Genomic DNA, 19,132 nt, shown 5'->3' on the forward strand with positions numbered 1-19,132 from the left:
ACTTTACACTTGAGATCATCCTCTTCTTTCAAGAGATATAATCCACCTTTCTCCTTTAATTGAGTCGGCCTAGACGTGGTGTTCGACTTTGGGTAATAGTCCCAAGATTGTGTTTTTTCAGCCAGACTGTCGAGGTAGTCCCATACCTCGTCAACATCTTTATTAATGAACTCTCCATTACACATTGTCTCGACCATTTGGCGCATGGAAGATGTCAGTCCATCGTAGAAAAAATTTGTAATGCGCCACGTTTCAAATCCGTGTTGTGGGCATGAACTGACCAAATCTTTGAACCTTTCCCAACATTGGAAGAATGTTTCATCTTCCTTTTGGGCAAAGTTCATGATTGCTTTTCTGAGGGTAATCGTTTTATAATGTGGGAAGAATTTTTTTATGAATTCCCTCTGCATGTCGTTCTATGTGCTAATGGATCTAGGACGCAGTGAATGTAACCACGTCTTAGCTTTCTCTTTTAAGGAAAAAGGAAAGAGTTTCAGCCTAATTATATTCTCAGATACATTAGGAAAACATAATGTAGCTATAATCTCATTGAACTCTTTCAAATGTAAATATGGACTCTCTGATTCAAGTCCATGGAATTTGGGAAGGAGTTGGATAACTCCTAGCTTGATGTCCATTTGTCTTGTGTTTTCAGGAAAAATTATGCATGAGGGCATACTCACTCCCGCCGGTTGTAGATAATCTCATAAAGTACGAGGCGGGGGTGCCTGTTGCACCTCATTCTCATCTTGGGTATCCTCCACCCTTGGTGGAAGTAGAGGAGGTTGGTCTTCAGCCATAACTTCAGTTAACTCAGGGGATTTCGAGCGGTGTCTAGTCCTGCGATGGATAGTCAACCCCTCAACCAATCCTCCTTCAGTTAAGAGACGTCGAGTGTCGTCACGGGCCCACTTGGGCATGAAAACACTCGCAGCCCTTAATTAAAAACCTAATCCTAAGAAAGGAAAAGAAAATCTAGAAAGAAAAAGAGAGTTGGAAAGAAATTACCAAATTTGAGTCCTAAGTTAAAACCTGCAAAATAAAACAAAATAAGTTAGATTTTAAAAAGAGAAGAATGATCCTTTAAAAGAAAAATAGCAGTAAATTAATTTCTAAAAGAAGGAATTCCTAAAAGAAAGTGAAAATTTCTAAAATAAATTAGGAAAGACCTAAACTAGAAAGTAAATTATTAAAAGAGAACTGAAAAATAGAAAGTAGGGAAGGAGCTTACCGAATTAGAAATTTCTATTTTAAAGGCCTACAAAATAGGAAGGTTAGTTTCTAAACAAAAATTCTAAAAATAAATTAGGAAACAAATTAGATTCTAAAAGAGTTAAAATTAGAACGTTACTAAAATAAAATTAGAAAGTTAATTTCTAAAAAGGGAAAGCAATAACCTAATTTCTAAAAATAAACTATTTCCTACAGATGGGAGGATACTAGAATTAGAAAATTTCTAAAATTTTAAACCCTAATTCTAAAAATAGGAAAAATAGATAAATTAGAAAGGAATTACCAATTCAGAAGTTTACGTCAGGATCCTACAAAACAGGAAACAAGTTAGTTTTGAACTCAAATAAAAAAAAACTAAGGTTAGTAAAATCCTAATCTCAAACTAATTCTAAAACCAATTAATTTCAGAGAATCGTAACCGTCAGTCCCCGACAACGGCGCCAAAAACTTGTTCACTCCCCAAGTATAGGGTTGTGATGTAGTAATAAACTTGGTAAGACCGAGGTCGAATCCACAGGGACTGAAACTTGTACGTGATCTGGAACTAACTAGATCTAGAACTAGACTAAGATGTGATCTAAACCAAATAGAGTTTAAGGAATAATTGTGGAATAATTATCTAAAACTTTAAGGAATTCAGAGGAAGAAACTAGGGATTCAGAGGATCCACTTGTAGAGATCAGGGAGATCTTATGCTTGCATCAAGGATTATGGAATTAAGTTGAACTTACTTGATCTGGTTTTCAAAAAGATGAAAGGTATATGAATTAGAATGGATTCCATCATCTAACCATGCCCAGGCGACAAAGCAAACAATAGGATTAAACTAATTACCAACTAATCAACAGTGCATGAAAGTTAGGAAGGGTACTATCATCCAACCATGCCCAGGAGACGATGGTGAACAACAGGGCCTCCTGACATCATAAACATTAAAAGAGAAAAAAAAATATTCAAAGCCATTGCAAACCCATTGTAATTTCAGTCACAACAGACCATTAAAGATTGAGAAGATATTCCTTTAATAATCAACTTAAAAATCAAATTAAGTTCAGAAATTTAAATCAAATGCATAGAATAGACTCTCCCATCTCGCTACAGGCTTCACCTCTTAGCCCTAGCTAAGAGGTTTAGCCCAACATGATCGGGCTTGATCTCTCAACTAATAATAAATAAAAATTAAAAAATTAAAACTTAAAAATAAACTCTCTATGCAGACGTCCAGCAGTCGATTCTTCTTTTCTTCTCCTTTTTTTCTTCCCACGCTGATCTCCTCCAAACGCTCCCTGTCTTCACGTCCTCCTTTCTTCCTTCCTTCCTTCTTTCTTATAGCCCCAGGGCCCGAGAGTTGGTGGGACTTCTTACGCAGCAGCGTGCGCAAGCCAGACTTGCGGACTGAGCTTCTCTGTTGGTGGAGCCCATGATCAGTGTTGCATGAGGAATCAACACCGTCCATCGGCTTAATGGTGAGATTTTGGTCTGAGATTGACCGTTTTGGCCTGCAGCTGAGGCGATCCACCAAATGGATTGTGCAGCGACTGTCTCAACATCCAGCAAGATGGAGCACGATCCCTATCGTGATACTGAGTAATCTCACCTACACCTTGGTTTAGATCATTACCCAGATGTATTGGACGGTCTGGATCATGCGTCCGACCACCACCATGGACGTATAATGGCCCGAGAAAGCCGAGCAGCATCTGGTTTTCACGAACGCCCGTAACAGAGCTTGCGCTGACGTGTGGTGGGGCCCACTTTACTGGTGTTTTGAAAGATCCACTCCGTCTATTCGTATCAGCTCGAAAAAACAGGCGGGACTCACTGTTTTTGGATAAAAATCGGTGCGGTCCAGGAATGATTTCATTCAGCCGTCCGTCACACGTTTGGGCCAGCTAGAGATCAATATCCACTGTATATTCAAATTCTGTCGCCTAGGACTTGGTGAGCAGGCCGTTATGGACCCGATGAATGGCTTGGATTCTTTATTTGGACAATGGGTGGGGCCCACAGGAAAGAGCCGCAAGCTCTTTTTCTTCTGCAGGGAGGAATTCGAATCGGAGAGGGAGAGCTCGGTCAGCGCTTGCTGACCGAGGTTTGGATTTTTGGTGTGCGCCCGGTGCACCTGCGTAACGTGTACGTGCACTACTGTATGGGTCCCACAGAGATGTTTGTGAGAAATCTACTCCATCCATCTGGTTCTTCACATGATTCAAGGAATTGAGACCGAAGATGAGGTGTATCCAGAGATCAGGTGGGCCCCAAATCAGTAATTTGTGGGCTGATCTATCCGTTGGGCCACTTTCACACTGATCCAGGAGTTGCAATTTTACGTGTACGGTTCATTTATGGTCTTCAGGCCACGTATGGAGTTTTGAACTGATCAGATGGTGGGAACCCTATAATCTTGCATTCTGGACACTTTTCAGGCCACTTGAGCTTCAATTTCTCGATTTTCTTGGATCCTTGGCATGCAAATCTGTCGATCTTGGTCTCCTAGGGTCAGTCGCTTGCCTTGGTGCCTTCAAACCGTTAAATCCATGCTTTTAGTACCCTTTCCCAGTCCAGGCTCGTGAATATGCCCTACATCACAAACATGATTAAATTAGGCCGTTAAATAGTACTATGTTTGTAAATCCTGGCAACAACTGGGGTCTGATATGCAATATTCAACCCTCAACATTGGGATGACATATAAACATCACTGTGTGTCCCACATGGATGGGGTCCACCGGTAGATGGCTTGGATGTACACATCATGGTGGGCCACACATCTCATCATCATCATTACCATACAAAAAAAAAGAAAAGGGAGAGAGAAAAAGGAGAGATTGGATGGTGATGGAGGGATCCCGCCACTATGGGCCCTACATGATCACAATACATACATAAAAATGGGTCCCATCACAAGTGGGCCTTCTAATAGAAAATCATTGGTGGATCACCCACCTTTCCTTCTTCTTCCTCCCCAATGCTCTAAGGCTCCTAAGAAGCTCCTTCAATGGTGGAGATGATGATTTAAGGGTTGGATGGTGAGGAATGAGGGGGGTAGGAAGTGGGCCACACCTAGCTCTCTCTTGGAGGGCTTGAACATTAGATCTCTCCTTGGGTTACTTAGAATGAGAGAAAAATGAGAGAGAGGGGTGATGGATTGATAAGGGATGGGTGAGAGGTGATGGGTGTGTACTTTATTGTAAGAGAAAGTTGACTTTAGGTAAGGTTGTGTAAGAGAGGGATGGGTTAGGTTCCTTGTACTTGATTGATGGATTGATGTGTCGTTTCATAGAGATCCTCTCAGAATTGCAACACGCGGTATTTTCCTCGAGCTGAACACGGGCCCACATCTCCTGGCCTGGGTATCGGATCGGCGCGCGAGTCACTGCGTTGGAACCGCGGCGACAGCGCGGTCGCTAAGGTACAAGTTTCGGGTCGAGCTGACTTCGGTATGTAGGACTCGGCTTAGGATCACATGCAAATATCAAATACAGGTTGAGGGTTACCAAAATTTGACCGGGAGGACAACGAAAGCCTAAGGAACGATACGGTGTAGGATACGGGTGTCACATGTAGGATGAAGCCTAGACCTAAGTGATCCAAACCCTATGTTAAGACCTTAACCATGATTAGCCATTAGTAGGTTACTTGTGCTCAAGTTAGTTAGGATAAACAGAATTGTAATTAGTAAATAGTAGTAGTTTAAATTATCTCTCTTAAATATTTCCCTTAATAGTGAGTCCTAGTGATTATCGTCATCATAACTATTATTATTACTATGGTAGCTGCTATTAATGTTAAGAATTACTATCTAATTATTAAATTAACTTATTACTATTTCCATCATCATCAAGATTTGCAAATATCAAGAATGCATGGCCATTAGTAAATTATCTATTATAATTATAGTTATTATATACAAGAAATTTAAATAATATCATTACTAAATACTAATGTATCATTTTATCATAAATAGCAGATCACAATGTTAATTATCACCATGATGATTATTAACTAATATAACTATAACAATAACGTTAATAAATATTACTAAATTAACACTAAAATCAATTGCACACCAACTAGGGTTCAAACCCTAAGATCTAAGCCTAGACCTAGACTCTAAGGTGAAACCCTAAAAATAAGTATTTTAAACCCTAGGTTGTATTGGTCTTTACCATAGGTACCAGGTAGAACATTAATCTCATGTACAACTTCACCAATCATGGTAGGATTCAGTTCTAAGGGTGCACTCACTCAATAGCAACATCAGTTGACGATTTAAAGTATAAGGTGATGATTTCTTCCCCTTGAGCTTTCCATTTTCCCATTAGCTTAAGCGATAGTTTTTATTTTAATTTCAATTGATAATTGATATCGCCATTTTATAATCACATGTGTAATTATTGAAATTAAATTGCCAGATTACATGCTTAATATTTATCCTGCATATTTTCTCATGCTTGTGGATCACTTGTGGATTGCTTATGGAACGTAAACTGGTATATTAGTAAAAAACTCCCACTTAGAAATGCACACCAATACTTGGGATGTAACCTGACTGATTGTGATTATAATGGGCCTTCGACTTAGTAGTTGTTGAATGCTGGCTTAAATTGGATATTGATGTGGGCCTACCATCCATGGGTTGTTGTGTCCAATTGGATTTTTTAAGAATGGTCTTTTTTCGCATATTTTTTATATTTACCCTATACAACGTAGTTTTGATGTTCGCCCAATGTGGTTTTGTTTATGTATTTGCCCTATATGGGTTCGACATTTTATTTTGTGCAACCATGCGATGGTAAGTCCAATATACTGAAATCTAATAGGCCACTAGTCAACGGGTTTCCATTAAACATCCTAAGGTGGTAGTCTCATGAGCCGAGGATGGTGGTATGAGACTTATGCTTGAGCTGTCGGCTTACACTAGGTAACGAGCCCTCTGTAGTGACCTTGAGCTTATTTAAATTGGCTTATTGCAACTAGACTAATAATGGTTTGGCTAATCATGCATATATGACACAGACCAGCGTCTATCGCTATCTTACGTGATGTACGTATTTTGTCCAATTGGATGAGCATTCCTAGGTCGATGATTGCATGGGTGACCAGCCCAATGTCCGCATGGATGAGCATCCCTGGGGTGATGATCACATTCACGCATCCATGCATCTAATAAAACTGCATCATGTACTATTTTAAATGCCTTGTTTTTACAACTATGCTTACTTAATGCGGCAGTGTGTAATCTTGAGGGGAATTCACACTGAGTTGGCTACTCATCCATTAAATATATAACCATATAGGTAGCACAGGTGGCCAAGATGATATTCACATTCTTATTGATGAAGAGCAGGCTACAATTAACAAGGGCACATGATTGTATTTGCTAAGGATTGTTCCAGGATTTTACATCCCAAGATAGTTGTAATTTATTTTGTTTCACATGTGATATCATTTCATTTCGTAATTGTTAATTTCAGAGACATTGGTTGTATAAGTCATTATGGGCAACCTCTTGTATATTTTATAGGTAAATGCAAACTTTCTTTTATGTTGATCTGTCCATTTTACGCTCATCTCCTAACTCTGATAGTTTTAAAAAAACATATATACTCGAATTTGACCATCCTTTAAGGTTAACACTTGGGTTTATGGGAAATGGGCCATATACTTGGGTTTTGAAAACACGGGGCATTACAGTTGGTATCAGAGCATCATTTAGACAAACTAGGACTTGGGAAATGATCTTATACAAACCTTAAATGTCTAAAGTCAAGGTGTTTGAATTTAGAAAGTTGAACTTAGGTGAATCTTCCTTTAGACTTGGGAGAATGAATGAGAATGTAGAAACCCAAATTTAGGTTCCCCCATAAATAATTAAGATAGTCACTTGAACTGATGTGGTATCCCTTATGAGTAGGATACATCGAGAATATAGAGACTCAAAATCTTAGGTCCCCTTAGAATTATTAGAACAACTGTTTGAACTTATGCGAATTTCCTCTGTAGCTAGGAGAAATTGTGAATATAGAAAATCAAAATGTTAAGCTCCCTGGACCATTGTTTGGATAACCATGAGACTTGGAAATGGACTTAGGTTCCCTTTAAAATTGTTGGAGTACCATTCAAACTTATATAAGATTCCCTTGAGTTAGGGAAGGTTGAGAACTTAGCAATGTAATTATGCCCTTTTTAACATTTAGTCATTTGAACTTGAAAACTTAAAACTTTAAGCCATTTAAGCATCTTAGGTTTAATCATAATTTGGTTCCCTTGTAAACTACCAAAATAGCTGTTTGAAACTTAGAAACTCAGCTTAAGCATTGTGGGGGAACAAACGCCCACTACGGTGTAATGAAAATTATTAAGAGCCATCCTTGAACCTGACTCTTAAGGGAAAAGTTTCAGGAAATCCGTAACCTGAAATTCTTAGAATATCATTGGATAGGAATAGAACCATCACAATATTCGATGAATGAAACAAACTTACACTTCGTCGGAATTTCCCTGATCACCAGATTATACGTTTGATTGGACACAAGTGCACTCTAAGCTTGAGAATCGTGGTAGGCATTTTAGTTGAATTCCCTAATACATCTCCTTACTTGGGAATAATATTTCCCACAATTTCACAGCGTAAAATCAATTAGAGGTAAAGTTATGAAATTTTAGATAAATTTTCAACCTTAAGTTGAGCTTTTGAGGAACTAGAATTGAGAGTCTGGATAAAATCTCCACATAGGAAATTTCGGTCCAGAAAGTGTTTTTTAAAAGTAGTACAGTGACCAGAGTGCGCACCGGAAGCGTAATGGTCACTTCGCGTCCATTCACGTAGATTTCGAGCACTCTCATTGAAGAATTGGCAGATTGCATGATATTTCCCATGAGTCCAAAATAATCAGGATCACGAGTTGATGGAACCATATTTAAATAAAGTTTATGCAGTTCAACTTAAATTCTAAGTCCTAGTAAATCTCAATGATTCCAATGCCCTGATCAACCAAAGGACCGAGATTTAAGAAGATTAGAAATTGATACCAAAATCCTCTGTTCTATAGGCAAATGATCGATGTATCAAGCTCGAACCTACTATGACCATCTATTCGTGCTATCTGAAACATAGAAAATAGTAAATTATATTGTACTTTGGACATCGGGGGACTATCGTTAGAAGTAAAAGAAAATGAAGAAATAGATAAGATATTATTAATAGCGGTCGCCTAAATGAACTTGTAATCTTAGAAAATGTGATAGGACATTTGATGAAGATAAACATTTAAATAAATCCTTAGCATTGGTTAGTACTGGAATGGATCCAAATATTTAGTAGAAATTGGATTGCTACACAAGAAACATAAGGATTGTGAGAACTCAAATAAAGCTCGTTGGGATTTCATACGTAGACATAGGATACGTCTTTAAGATAATTGAACCGCTCGTAATATTAATAATAAGTACGTATAACATTAAATGTTGAAGTAGAACTTTATTTATTTTTCTTTAAGGGGGGTAGATTGTAATGACCCCTGTCCTATCAGTAAGTCATGAGCACTTGCATATATAAATAAACTTAGTGTGGAGAACTGGCTGATGCATACAGACACCGTGAGATAGACTGCTGTTCATATTCATAGTCGAAGTGTTGAATTTTGGGGGTGAAATTCTCTTTTAAGGAGGGTAAATTGTAACACCCCGTACTTTCAGTACTCGGGTGTCACCACGTAGATCTAAATTAGCTTACACATATGTAGTAACACCTGTAACTTACCAATGACTCTCAATGTATCCTTCCTAACCCTTTGATTTTGGACTATGTCAACTCACGACATAATCATAAGATTTGAGATCGATCTGTCCATTTAACTATCACAATGATTAAATTGGTCCTGTACTTAAATAAATAAATAAATAAAATTTTTAGAATCTTGATCGTGATGATATTTCTGAGTATGCCTATTAAATCATATGAAACAATTTTAGGGACTAAAAATCACAAATCCACCGTTCACTAGGTTTACAACGTCGTGTTGGACGACCCATCCCTTGGAAACATAAATCAGGTTATTTGGTCTCATCACCAACCCCTAGATTACACCTAAACACTCTTTAAGATCCCATGGTTATTGATAACTAGACATGAATCGATCCAACTGTTGGATTGATTGAAAGGGTAGGATATCGAATATCGATAATTAGACGTCCATATAGTATGTGCCACTTAGCACTTAAAGTCAGTTAAGGGTCAGGCACCTGATTCATAAGGATTGAGCTACCATAAAGGCAATTCCATTTAGAAGCAGGCACTACGATTTCAAGATTTAGATAATAATAACGATAATAATTTATATTACAAAAAATGCTATAATAAATGAATCAATTAGGAAGACCCATAAAATACACGTCCTAACCATCTAAACAAATTCCTAAGACCCTTTCGGCGGTTGGGATACAGATTGAAATCAATCCGACCATTGGACTAATAAATGTCAATAGATTAACTTAAAATCAGATTGTACGGCCCACCAAAGCTTTGGATCCACCCCATCTAGGGTCAGATGGTCCTAATTTGGCTGTTAAAAATCAGATGGTTAGTGTGGATCTCTCGTATGCATCATGGTGGACCCCACCTCGAAGCATGAGTGCACAATGCACGTGCACTAGCGGTGCACTGGACCTAGGAACTTGATGTAGAGCGGGTCGCAGACAGTTTCATGGCCAAGATGGATCAGAAAAGGCCCAGTCGACGACAGAAGTGATCCGGACCATTGGACATTAGATCGGGCGTATCTCGCAATCTGGAATGAGTTATCTGATGTAAAATATATGATTTTGGGGTAGAACGAGATACTTTAGCCAACCAACCCGCTATGTAGGGTTGCGCAGTCCGGAATTGCGAAAAACCCTTAGATCGACGGTCATTTTCCTGTTTTAATTTCGTTTTTACTATAAATAGTAAGTTTTAGTTTGATTATAACTCTTCATCCGTCGGGCTTTAGGAGTTGCGCCCAACGCGAAAAGAGCTTAGAATAATTAGGGAATGGTTTGATGAAGCCAAATAGGACACTTACTATTTTTGACCGAAAACCTTGTGCACTAGTAGACATCACGACCGTCTATAAATAGTAAGTTTACTATTTATAGTAAGTCACAGATTCTAGGAGTTTGAGTTGTAGTTTAATTTTGATTTCTTTCCCATTGCTTGGTACCCCTATTTATAGGGTTGTGAACTCATTTTTATTCATCAATTAATCAATTTTGAATTTCTTAGAATTTATTTCTATTTTTTGCTTTCTTTCCTCGTGGATTCGAGAAGTCTCTGTGAGGAGTCCAGAGAAGCTCTGTAGATTCGGAGTAGTTATACTCATCACGTTCATCCCTGTGTCAGAACTTGGTCAAACTCCCTTGACCCGCAACTTCCTTAAAAGAGAAAGAATTTCTCTCTCCCACTCGGTTTAACTTCAAATGGATAGATGTCCATGTTTTCGATGGTGGCCCCCAAAGTTGGGCCCACGTCCATGATCTGGACCATCCATCTGGTGCGGATGACCCCTCTAACCAAACCTAGTGGGCCTCACATGTTGACGTGATAGTGTGTGTGCACAAACACCGGCGCAAACGAGGCCTACAAACACAACCTTCGAAAAATAGAAACCTGCTTCTGTTACCAGGTTGGCAATCCGCCTGAATCCAGATTCGCCCATCCTAGCCGTCCCTCTAATAAAGCATCTCAGCCACCCATTTTCTTAGGGCATCCCAAGCAAAACTAGGGCCAATTTTGGTTCCTACACACTGTTTGGGGAAGCTGTTTCTACCAGATCGAATCTTGTTCATTCATTGCTCATCCGATGGTGCTGAGGGAGCTTAGGTCAAGGTATAAGGTAAGAAGAATCGGACAGCAAGTCCTCTCCTCCCTGGTATTGCGTCCACCCGAGAAAAGCCGACCGCAAGCTTCATTCAATGAACCCACCGCCTAAACCTCCTCCAAGCTTAAAAAAAGCTTGATTGTAAGCTTCGTGGGGTTCAAGAGATGGTTTGAGGAAGTACACATCCGATGTGAATCCACCATTAATGCCCACCTTCTTCCTTGTCCAAACCACTCCAATCGTTTGGGGTCGGGGCGACGTTTGGACGTGTGGGAGTTGCTCTTGACGGCTATAGCTGATAGGAGGAAAGAGAAGAAAAAGAAAGAAGAAGAAAGAAAGGAACGGGAGTAGGAAGAGAGAAACTGAGTTCGTGTGTGACTCGGTGCCGCACTCCACCTGTTGGCCGGTTTGCTCGACTTGAACTGGGTTTAGGTTGGTTTGAATATTGCTAGGAGTCTAGTGAAGTATGAATGAGAGAAGTCAAAGAGAGCGGTTGCTGTTGATGTGTGTGTGCACCAGTTCGCTTGGTCGAGTCATGATTCGAGCGAGTCTGGTTCAGAGCCATGCTGAGTTTCCAGCAAAGGAAAAAGAAAAGAAAGAAATGGAAGGAGAGGAAGAGGTGGTGAAAGAGTGGAGCTATTGCCGCACCTAGCCGATGCTCACATTGCAATGTCACACCCTCGCTCAAGTTAGGCCAAGTCTCAGCATGAGCTAGGTGTGTCTGGGTTGCACCTAACATCTGTTGTTGGACATCTAGTTGAAAGAAAAGAAGGTGGAAGAAGAAAAAAGAGTAAGAATGGAGAGAGACAGAAAGAGAGAGAGAGAGAGAGAGAGAGAGAGAGAGAGAGAATGAGGGCCCCATCTCAAGTCGACTCAACTCGACTGGCTCACTGAGTCAAGTCGTGTGGGGTAGACCAGGTCTGGTTTATCCTAGCCGCTTGCTGGTGTATGGTCTAAGTGAAGAAGAGAATGAGAGAAAAAAAAAGGAAAGGAAGGAGTGAGCATGGGTTGTTGAGTCAACTCGCCTAAGTCATGATTAGGGACACTTGGTAATAGGTCGGGTTTGGAAGCTCGACTTGCTATTGAGTTGACTAAAGTGAGTAAGCTTTCTCTCCCAAAGTAAATGGTTTGATTTAATATTATCATTGGTGTTCCTATGATCATTTCAATTATCAAAGGTGATTAGCCATTAGCAGGTTATTTATGATAATATTAGTTGTTATAAACGAAACTACAACTGTTAAATATTAGATATTAGTGTTTATTTATTATTCCTAAATATTATCATTGATAATAGATCACACTACTTGATACCATCAAAATGGTCATTATTATTATGATAACTAATATTAGTTATGTTGTTAATGTTAATTGCAAATTTGTGATTAACATTACGATCAGTCGTTCATCAATTAATGTTAAAATCCTAAAATCTAAACCTAGAATTGAGCTCTAGGTTGAAGCCTAGACATAAGTGATCCAAACCCTATGTTAAGACCATAACTATGATTAGCCATTAGTAGGTTACTTGTGCTCAAGTTAGTTAGGATAAACATAATTGTAATTAGTAAATAGTAGTAGTTTAAATTATCTCTCTCAAATATTTCCCTTAATAGTGGGTCCTAGTGATTATCGTCATCATAACTATTATTATTACTATGGTAGCTACTATTAATGTTAACAATTACTATCTAATTATTAAATTAACTTGTTACCATTTCCATCATCATCAGGATTTGCAAATATCAAGAATGCATGGCCATTAGTAAATTATCTATTCTAATAATAGTTATTATATACAAGAAATTTAAATAATATCATTACTAAATACTAATGTATCATTTTATCATAAATAGCAGATCACAATATTAATTATCACCATGATGATTATTAACTAATATAACTATAACAATAACGTTAATAAATATTGCTAAATTAACACTAAAATCAATTGCACACCAACTAGGGTTTCAAACCCTAAGATCTAAGCCTAGACCTAGACTCTAAGGTGAAACCCTAAAAATAAGTATTTTAAACCCTAGGTTGTATTGGTCTTTACCATAGGTACCAGGTAGAACATTAATCTCACGTACAACTTCACCATTCATGGTATGATTCCATTCTAAGGGTGTATGCACTCACTAGCAACATCAGTTTGCGATTCAAAGTGTAAGGTGATGATTTCTTCCCCTTGAGCTTTCCATTTTTCCATTAGCTTAGGTGATAGTTTTCATTTTAATTTCAACTGATAATTGATATCTCCATCTTATAATCACATGTGTAATTGTTGGAATTAAATTGCCAGATTACATGCTTAATATTTATCCTGCATATTTTCTCATGCTTGTGGAGTGCTCGTGGATTGCTTATGGAACTTAAACTGGTACATTAGTGGGAAACTCCCACTTAGAAATGTATACCCATACTTGGGATGTAACCCGACTAATTGTAATTGTAATGGGCCTTCGACTTAGTAATTGTTGAATGGTTGTTTAAATTGGATGTTGATGTGGGCCTACCATCCATGGGTTGTTGTGTCCGATTGGTTTTTTTAAAGATGATATTTTTTCACATTTTTTTGATATTTACCCTATATGGTGTGGTTTTGATGTTCGCCCTATGTGGCTTTATTCCTATATTTGCCCTATATGGGTTCGACGTTATATTTTGTGCAACCATGCGATGGTAAGCCCCATATACTGAAATCTAATTGGCCATTAGTCGATGGGTTTTCATTAAACATCTTAAGGTGGTAGTCTCATGAGCTGAGGACGGTGGTATGGGACCTATGCCCAAGTTGTTGGCTTACGTTGAGTGACATGCCCCCCGTAGTGACCTTGAGCTTATTTAAATTGGCTGATTGTAACTAGATTAATAATGGTTTGGTTAATCATGCATACTTGGCGCAGGCCAGCATCTATCGCTATTGTACGTAATGTACGTATTTTGTTCGACTAGATGAGCATTCCCAGGTCGATGATTGCATGGGTGATGAGCCCAATGTTCTCATGGATGAGCATCCCCGGGGCAATGATCGCATTCATGCATCCATGCATTTAATAAGACTGCACCATGTACTGTTTTGAATGCCTTATTTTTACAGCTATGCTTACTTAATGCAGCGATGTGTAATCTTGAGAGGAATTCACACTGAGTTAGCCACTCATCCATCAAATATATAACCATACAGGTAGCACGGGTGACCTAGATGATATTCACATTCTTATTGATGAGGAGTAAACTATAATTGACAAGGGAGCATGATTGTATTTGCTAAGGATTGCTCCAGGATTTTACATCCCAAGTTTTTGTAATTTATTTTATTTCACATGTAATATCATTTCATTTTGTAATTGTTAATTTCAAAGACATTGGTTGTATAAGTCATTATGGGCAATCTCTTGTATATTTTATAGGTAAATGCAAACTTTCCTTTATGTTGATTTGTCCATCCTACGCTTATCTGTTAACGCTGATAGTTTAAAAAAATATATATACTCGAATTTGACAATCCTTTAAGATTAACACTCAGGTTTTTGGAAAATGGGTCATATACTCGGGTCCTAAAAACACGGGGCGTTACAGAAGCACTCTGATCTCAATCGCAGGGAATCAAAAGCGTCTAAAATATTCTTTAGCGATAATAGATCAATTAATTATACAGATTGAATCATTCTCTAATTCAGGCTAAGCAATTATTAAATCAAAGCATTCATTGTAACCGTAGTTCACAACAAATTCAGAAATGAACAACTCAAGTACTTTAAAGTAAAATCCAAATTAATTCAATTTACCATCCTCATTCAAATCATTATTATTGAATCAAATAAACTAAATAATGTAATTAACTACATGCTTCATCCCTTAGCCTTAGCTAAGAGATTAGCTTAACTTAGCTAACATCTTAGAATAAAAATAAAAGAAAAATTAAGATGATAAACTTGAATCGAAGGATTGAAGAAGAAGGACAACCCCATGAAGCTCTGTCACCCCTAGGTCTCTCTCTCAAGTCCTAACTCATATCTAAAATAGCCTAAAACATCCCTTTAAATAGATTTTTTTTTTACCGCATTTGCATCTACTTCAGATTTTCACACTTTGTTACGCTTCGGTCGCATTGATAGTAGCCTTCGGGCACACCAAACATCACTTCGGTCACACCGACTAGGTCTTCAGTTATAACTGAATTTCTTTGATATTTAATTGAAGTCTCTATCTCCCTCAGTTCAAAATTGTCTAGTGTCTATAAAACTCATCCGTGTGAAGTAGACGATGGTGGATATACTCTTTAAGGGTTGTTATGTCACGCTACTTATGAGACATGTCTACTACAAAAATTGGTGACCAAAAGAAGTACTAAATTAGTGGGAGTTTCAATTTGATCTGATTCAGGTACAAACATTGGAGATCACATTTATTTTGATGATTATGTTAGTTGGTTTATATCTTGATTCTCATTCATTGTACACATTTAGTTTTGAATAGGCAGGACTTTTGTTTGTCTCATTGGAGATAGTGTACCGTAAGACCACTTGAAAATAGGCACATATAATCACATTAGACATTTAATCTTTATACCACACCTCATATCCTTTATCCATGTCGTTAAGGTTATTGATATTCATGACTATGATGCGTCACACTTTGAAAAGATTAAATATTGTGTTGACTACCACAATCCAATATAAATAGCCTTAATGGACTGAATTTGACAAGCGTTGCTCATAATTATTTAACGGTGAAGTTTTGAAATTTAATAGGGCGCCCATTAAGAACTTTTAAAGAAAATACATTTTATAAAATAAAATAAAATATTTTATTTTCTTTTAAAGATTAATTTAGCCCAAGTAAGAGAATATAAGACTCCTATTACGTAGGTCACACGTGATCATCAATTTTGATTTAACCGTTAGATTATTTAGATTGAGCAATTCAATAGGCCCAACTATAGTTGTGATTATTACATATAGGTTTGGGGTGAGGCTTGAATTGTGGTCCCTATACATGGTTATAAAGACAGATATGGAAACCTATGGTGTAGAGACTTCAAATGGGAGAAGTGTGATTGACAAACTTCTCCACCCTTTTTTCCTATAAATACATGTCTTGGTCCCCACATCCCACACAAATAAAAAACCATAGACCCATTGAGAGATTTTCCTAAAGATGTGTAAAGTGCGGAAGATCAAGCATCTCCTCTCGACGAAATCATGGTATCAGGAATATCTTCCCACATAGGCACACATTTAAAGTTTTAATTTTAAATATTTATCATTAATGGATAGACTATCCGTTTATTCCACTATTCTGTTTACCATAAAAACCTTGAAAGAACCCGCCAACACATAATGGACTATACATCGGGCTGTTCCCATGTTCGGTCAGCCTAGCTAACCGTGTACAATTTTTAAGGCTATTGCTTATATGGGGCCAAAGTCTTGATGAGCAGATATGGGCCCACCAATTCTTACCTCAATTAACTGTTGAGGCCCACTCATTGCAACCATCCCGAACATACGGTGAGTATGCCCCAAACGTATTCATTCCTATGCCAGAAAATTTCCTGGAGAAAATATAAAAAATGTACCAATATGAGCTGATTGAGTTCCAATGAAGGTACCATTAGGGGTAGCAATGGGCTGGGCTGGGGTCTACCCGAGCTCAACCCATTTACTAATGGGACCAAGATTTCCTGTCCGAACCCAACTCACCCTGTTGCCCGAGCCAACTCTCTTATAATTCATCAAGCCCAAGCCTGACCCTTAACCCACTACCACATGGCCCAACGCCCTTAAAATTCATCAAGCCCAGCCCTGTCTAACGAGCCATTACCCTATTATGACTCAACGCTAAACCACTTAAAATTCAGCAAGCCAAATCCCAAACCGAACCATTTAAAATTCATCAAGCCCAAGTCACCCACTTAAAATTCACCAAGCCCAAGCCCACCCATCCGACTCATTTAATTGTAATCAGGTGCCCAACCTGACCCAACTCATTTAATCATAATCGGTCGGGCTCGACCAAGCCGGCATGACCACAGTGGGGTTGAAGAGTGGAATACAGGCTCAAGGTAAGATGAATGCAGCCCAATTAGTGTATATGTAGGTCATTTGTACATGTTTATGCTTGCCACCTATTTATTTTGTTTTGGGTTTTGGGCTTAGGCTGCCGGGCTCAGCCCATCGAGAAGCAATATGAGCAGCTCCAGTTGGGTATGGTTCAACCAAGCCCAACCCATTTACTTAAATAGGCCATTTTTTCTAACCTAAGCCCAACCCCACTAATCATTTAGCTTGGGTCAAACCTACTTCTGAAGTGGGTCAGGCCAGTTGGCTCGACTGATGATCCGACCCAATGGCCTGGGTACCGTGTAATATTCGGCTCCATTTCATCACCCCAAATCTGACATACATGGACAAGAAAGAAACCATTCATTCAGAAGTCCAACGGTGACCATGGACCAAAACTCATGCTGCTCTCGGACGATCCTAACTCTTGAATTTTTCGTTACTACCTAATCAACGGAGCCCATGCATAGATGCATGGTTCAGATAACCATAGGGCAAGGTCACATATTCGGTGTGTTGTAATAATCAACCGTAGAGCCAGAAGAACATTAATATATATAGTATAGCCACATTGCTACATTACACGTCGCTGGGCTAGATTCTAATCAGGATAGTCCATCTAGTGGGACCCACCGTGCATGGAAACCGATTCGAGATACACATAAATGGGATTATCATAGCCTTTGAATCAACGGTGGAAAAGAAAAACAGTTAGTGGTCAACATGAAGTTATAAAAAGTTAAGTGATGCATATGGCCTTCTGAGTACGATTATCAAAACATCGTGCATCTACAGTGGGGGGCACAAGTTGGCAATTTGATGGAAAACCAAGTCCACGTGTAATGTAGACAGATCCCCTTAATGTGAATTGCTTGTGCGGTAGACGTTCAACTAGAGGTGGGCATCGAGTCGAGTTGGACTGGATTGGGTCCAACTCAACTTTGTCCGAAATTTTCAATAAACTGACATGAATTTGATTCGATCCGGGACCGAGTTCGGGTCATCTGACTCGATCTGATCCGTTGCACTACTGGCCTGACCCGAACTGAGTCTAACTCGGTCATGAAAACCAAGTCAGAATGGGTTGGGTACGGTTCGGATGAGTCTTTTGTTTTAATCAAAATTGAAGAAAACATCTCATAGGACACGAATCTATGGCATAAATCTAGACATCAAAACTTCTTAGCCCCAGATCTAGGGTTTCTGATAGCAGAAATCGTTGCATTTCTTCTCAAAATCCACGAAGAAACACATGCATTGTAGTGATTTGAACCAATAAAAATTAGAGAGATGATGGGATTTGAAGAGTTATTGTGAGATCCAAGTCGTAGATTGGTGAGAATTTGCAATCGGAAAGTGTGATGAGATTCAAATTCCTTTCCCGTCGTTTGGAGATATTTCGCTCTCTAGCCTTGGTTGGAACGAGATCTCTTGAAATTGCAAGTGAGTTTAAACTTCGAGCAGTTTTCTCTACATTGGACTGACAAAAATGGAGTTGTGGGGTGAGTGTGTGAGCGGTTTAATGATTTCATGTGAAAATGTTCACGCCAAGTGTAGTGATTTTGCCTCCAACTTATTATTTTTTGAATTTTTTTAAATTAAAAAAATACGATTTTCACTATTAAAAAATTCGTATTTTCCATCCAATCTGTTAATAAGGTCACAACTACATGGATTAAGTGGAAAAAAAATTTCATATTGATCTGAAACTTCTGTGACCCCTAAAAGAGTTTCAATGGTAGACGTTCAACTCCCCACTACTTTTTGCAGTGTGGTCCACTTGATCTTTAGATCTGGCTTATTTTTCAGCTCAGGCCTTAAGACAAGCTCGCCAAATGGATGGACGGTTTGGATATAACACATACCTCATGGGACCCACAGAACTTGCTGATGTCAATGCACCAGCTGGTGCATGGTACACCTACCTATCCACTTCCTTACATCTGTCAAGAGTCAGAATGATGATCG

At 38.6% G+C, this 19,132-nt stretch overlaps 1 non-coding gene across 1 annotated transcript; it reads left to right on the forward strand.

The window, feature by feature from the left end:
* The first annotated feature begins 255 nt into the window (after nucleotides 1-255).
* LOC131230171 (small nucleolar RNA R71) lies at nucleotides 256-362 on the forward strand. The gene has a single exon (XR_009163893.1). It is a non-coding gene; the product is annotated as a small nucleolar RNA R71 (small nucleolar RNA).
* The last annotated feature ends 18,770 nt before the right edge of the window (nucleotides 363-19,132 follow it).

The sequence above is a fragment of the Magnolia sinica genome, chromosome 16 (assembly GCF_029962835.1).
Source record: "Magnolia sinica isolate HGM2019 chromosome 16, MsV1, whole genome shotgun sequence".
Classification (NCBI taxonomy): Eukaryota; Viridiplantae; Streptophyta; class Magnoliopsida; order Magnoliales; family Magnoliaceae; genus Magnolia; species Magnolia sinica.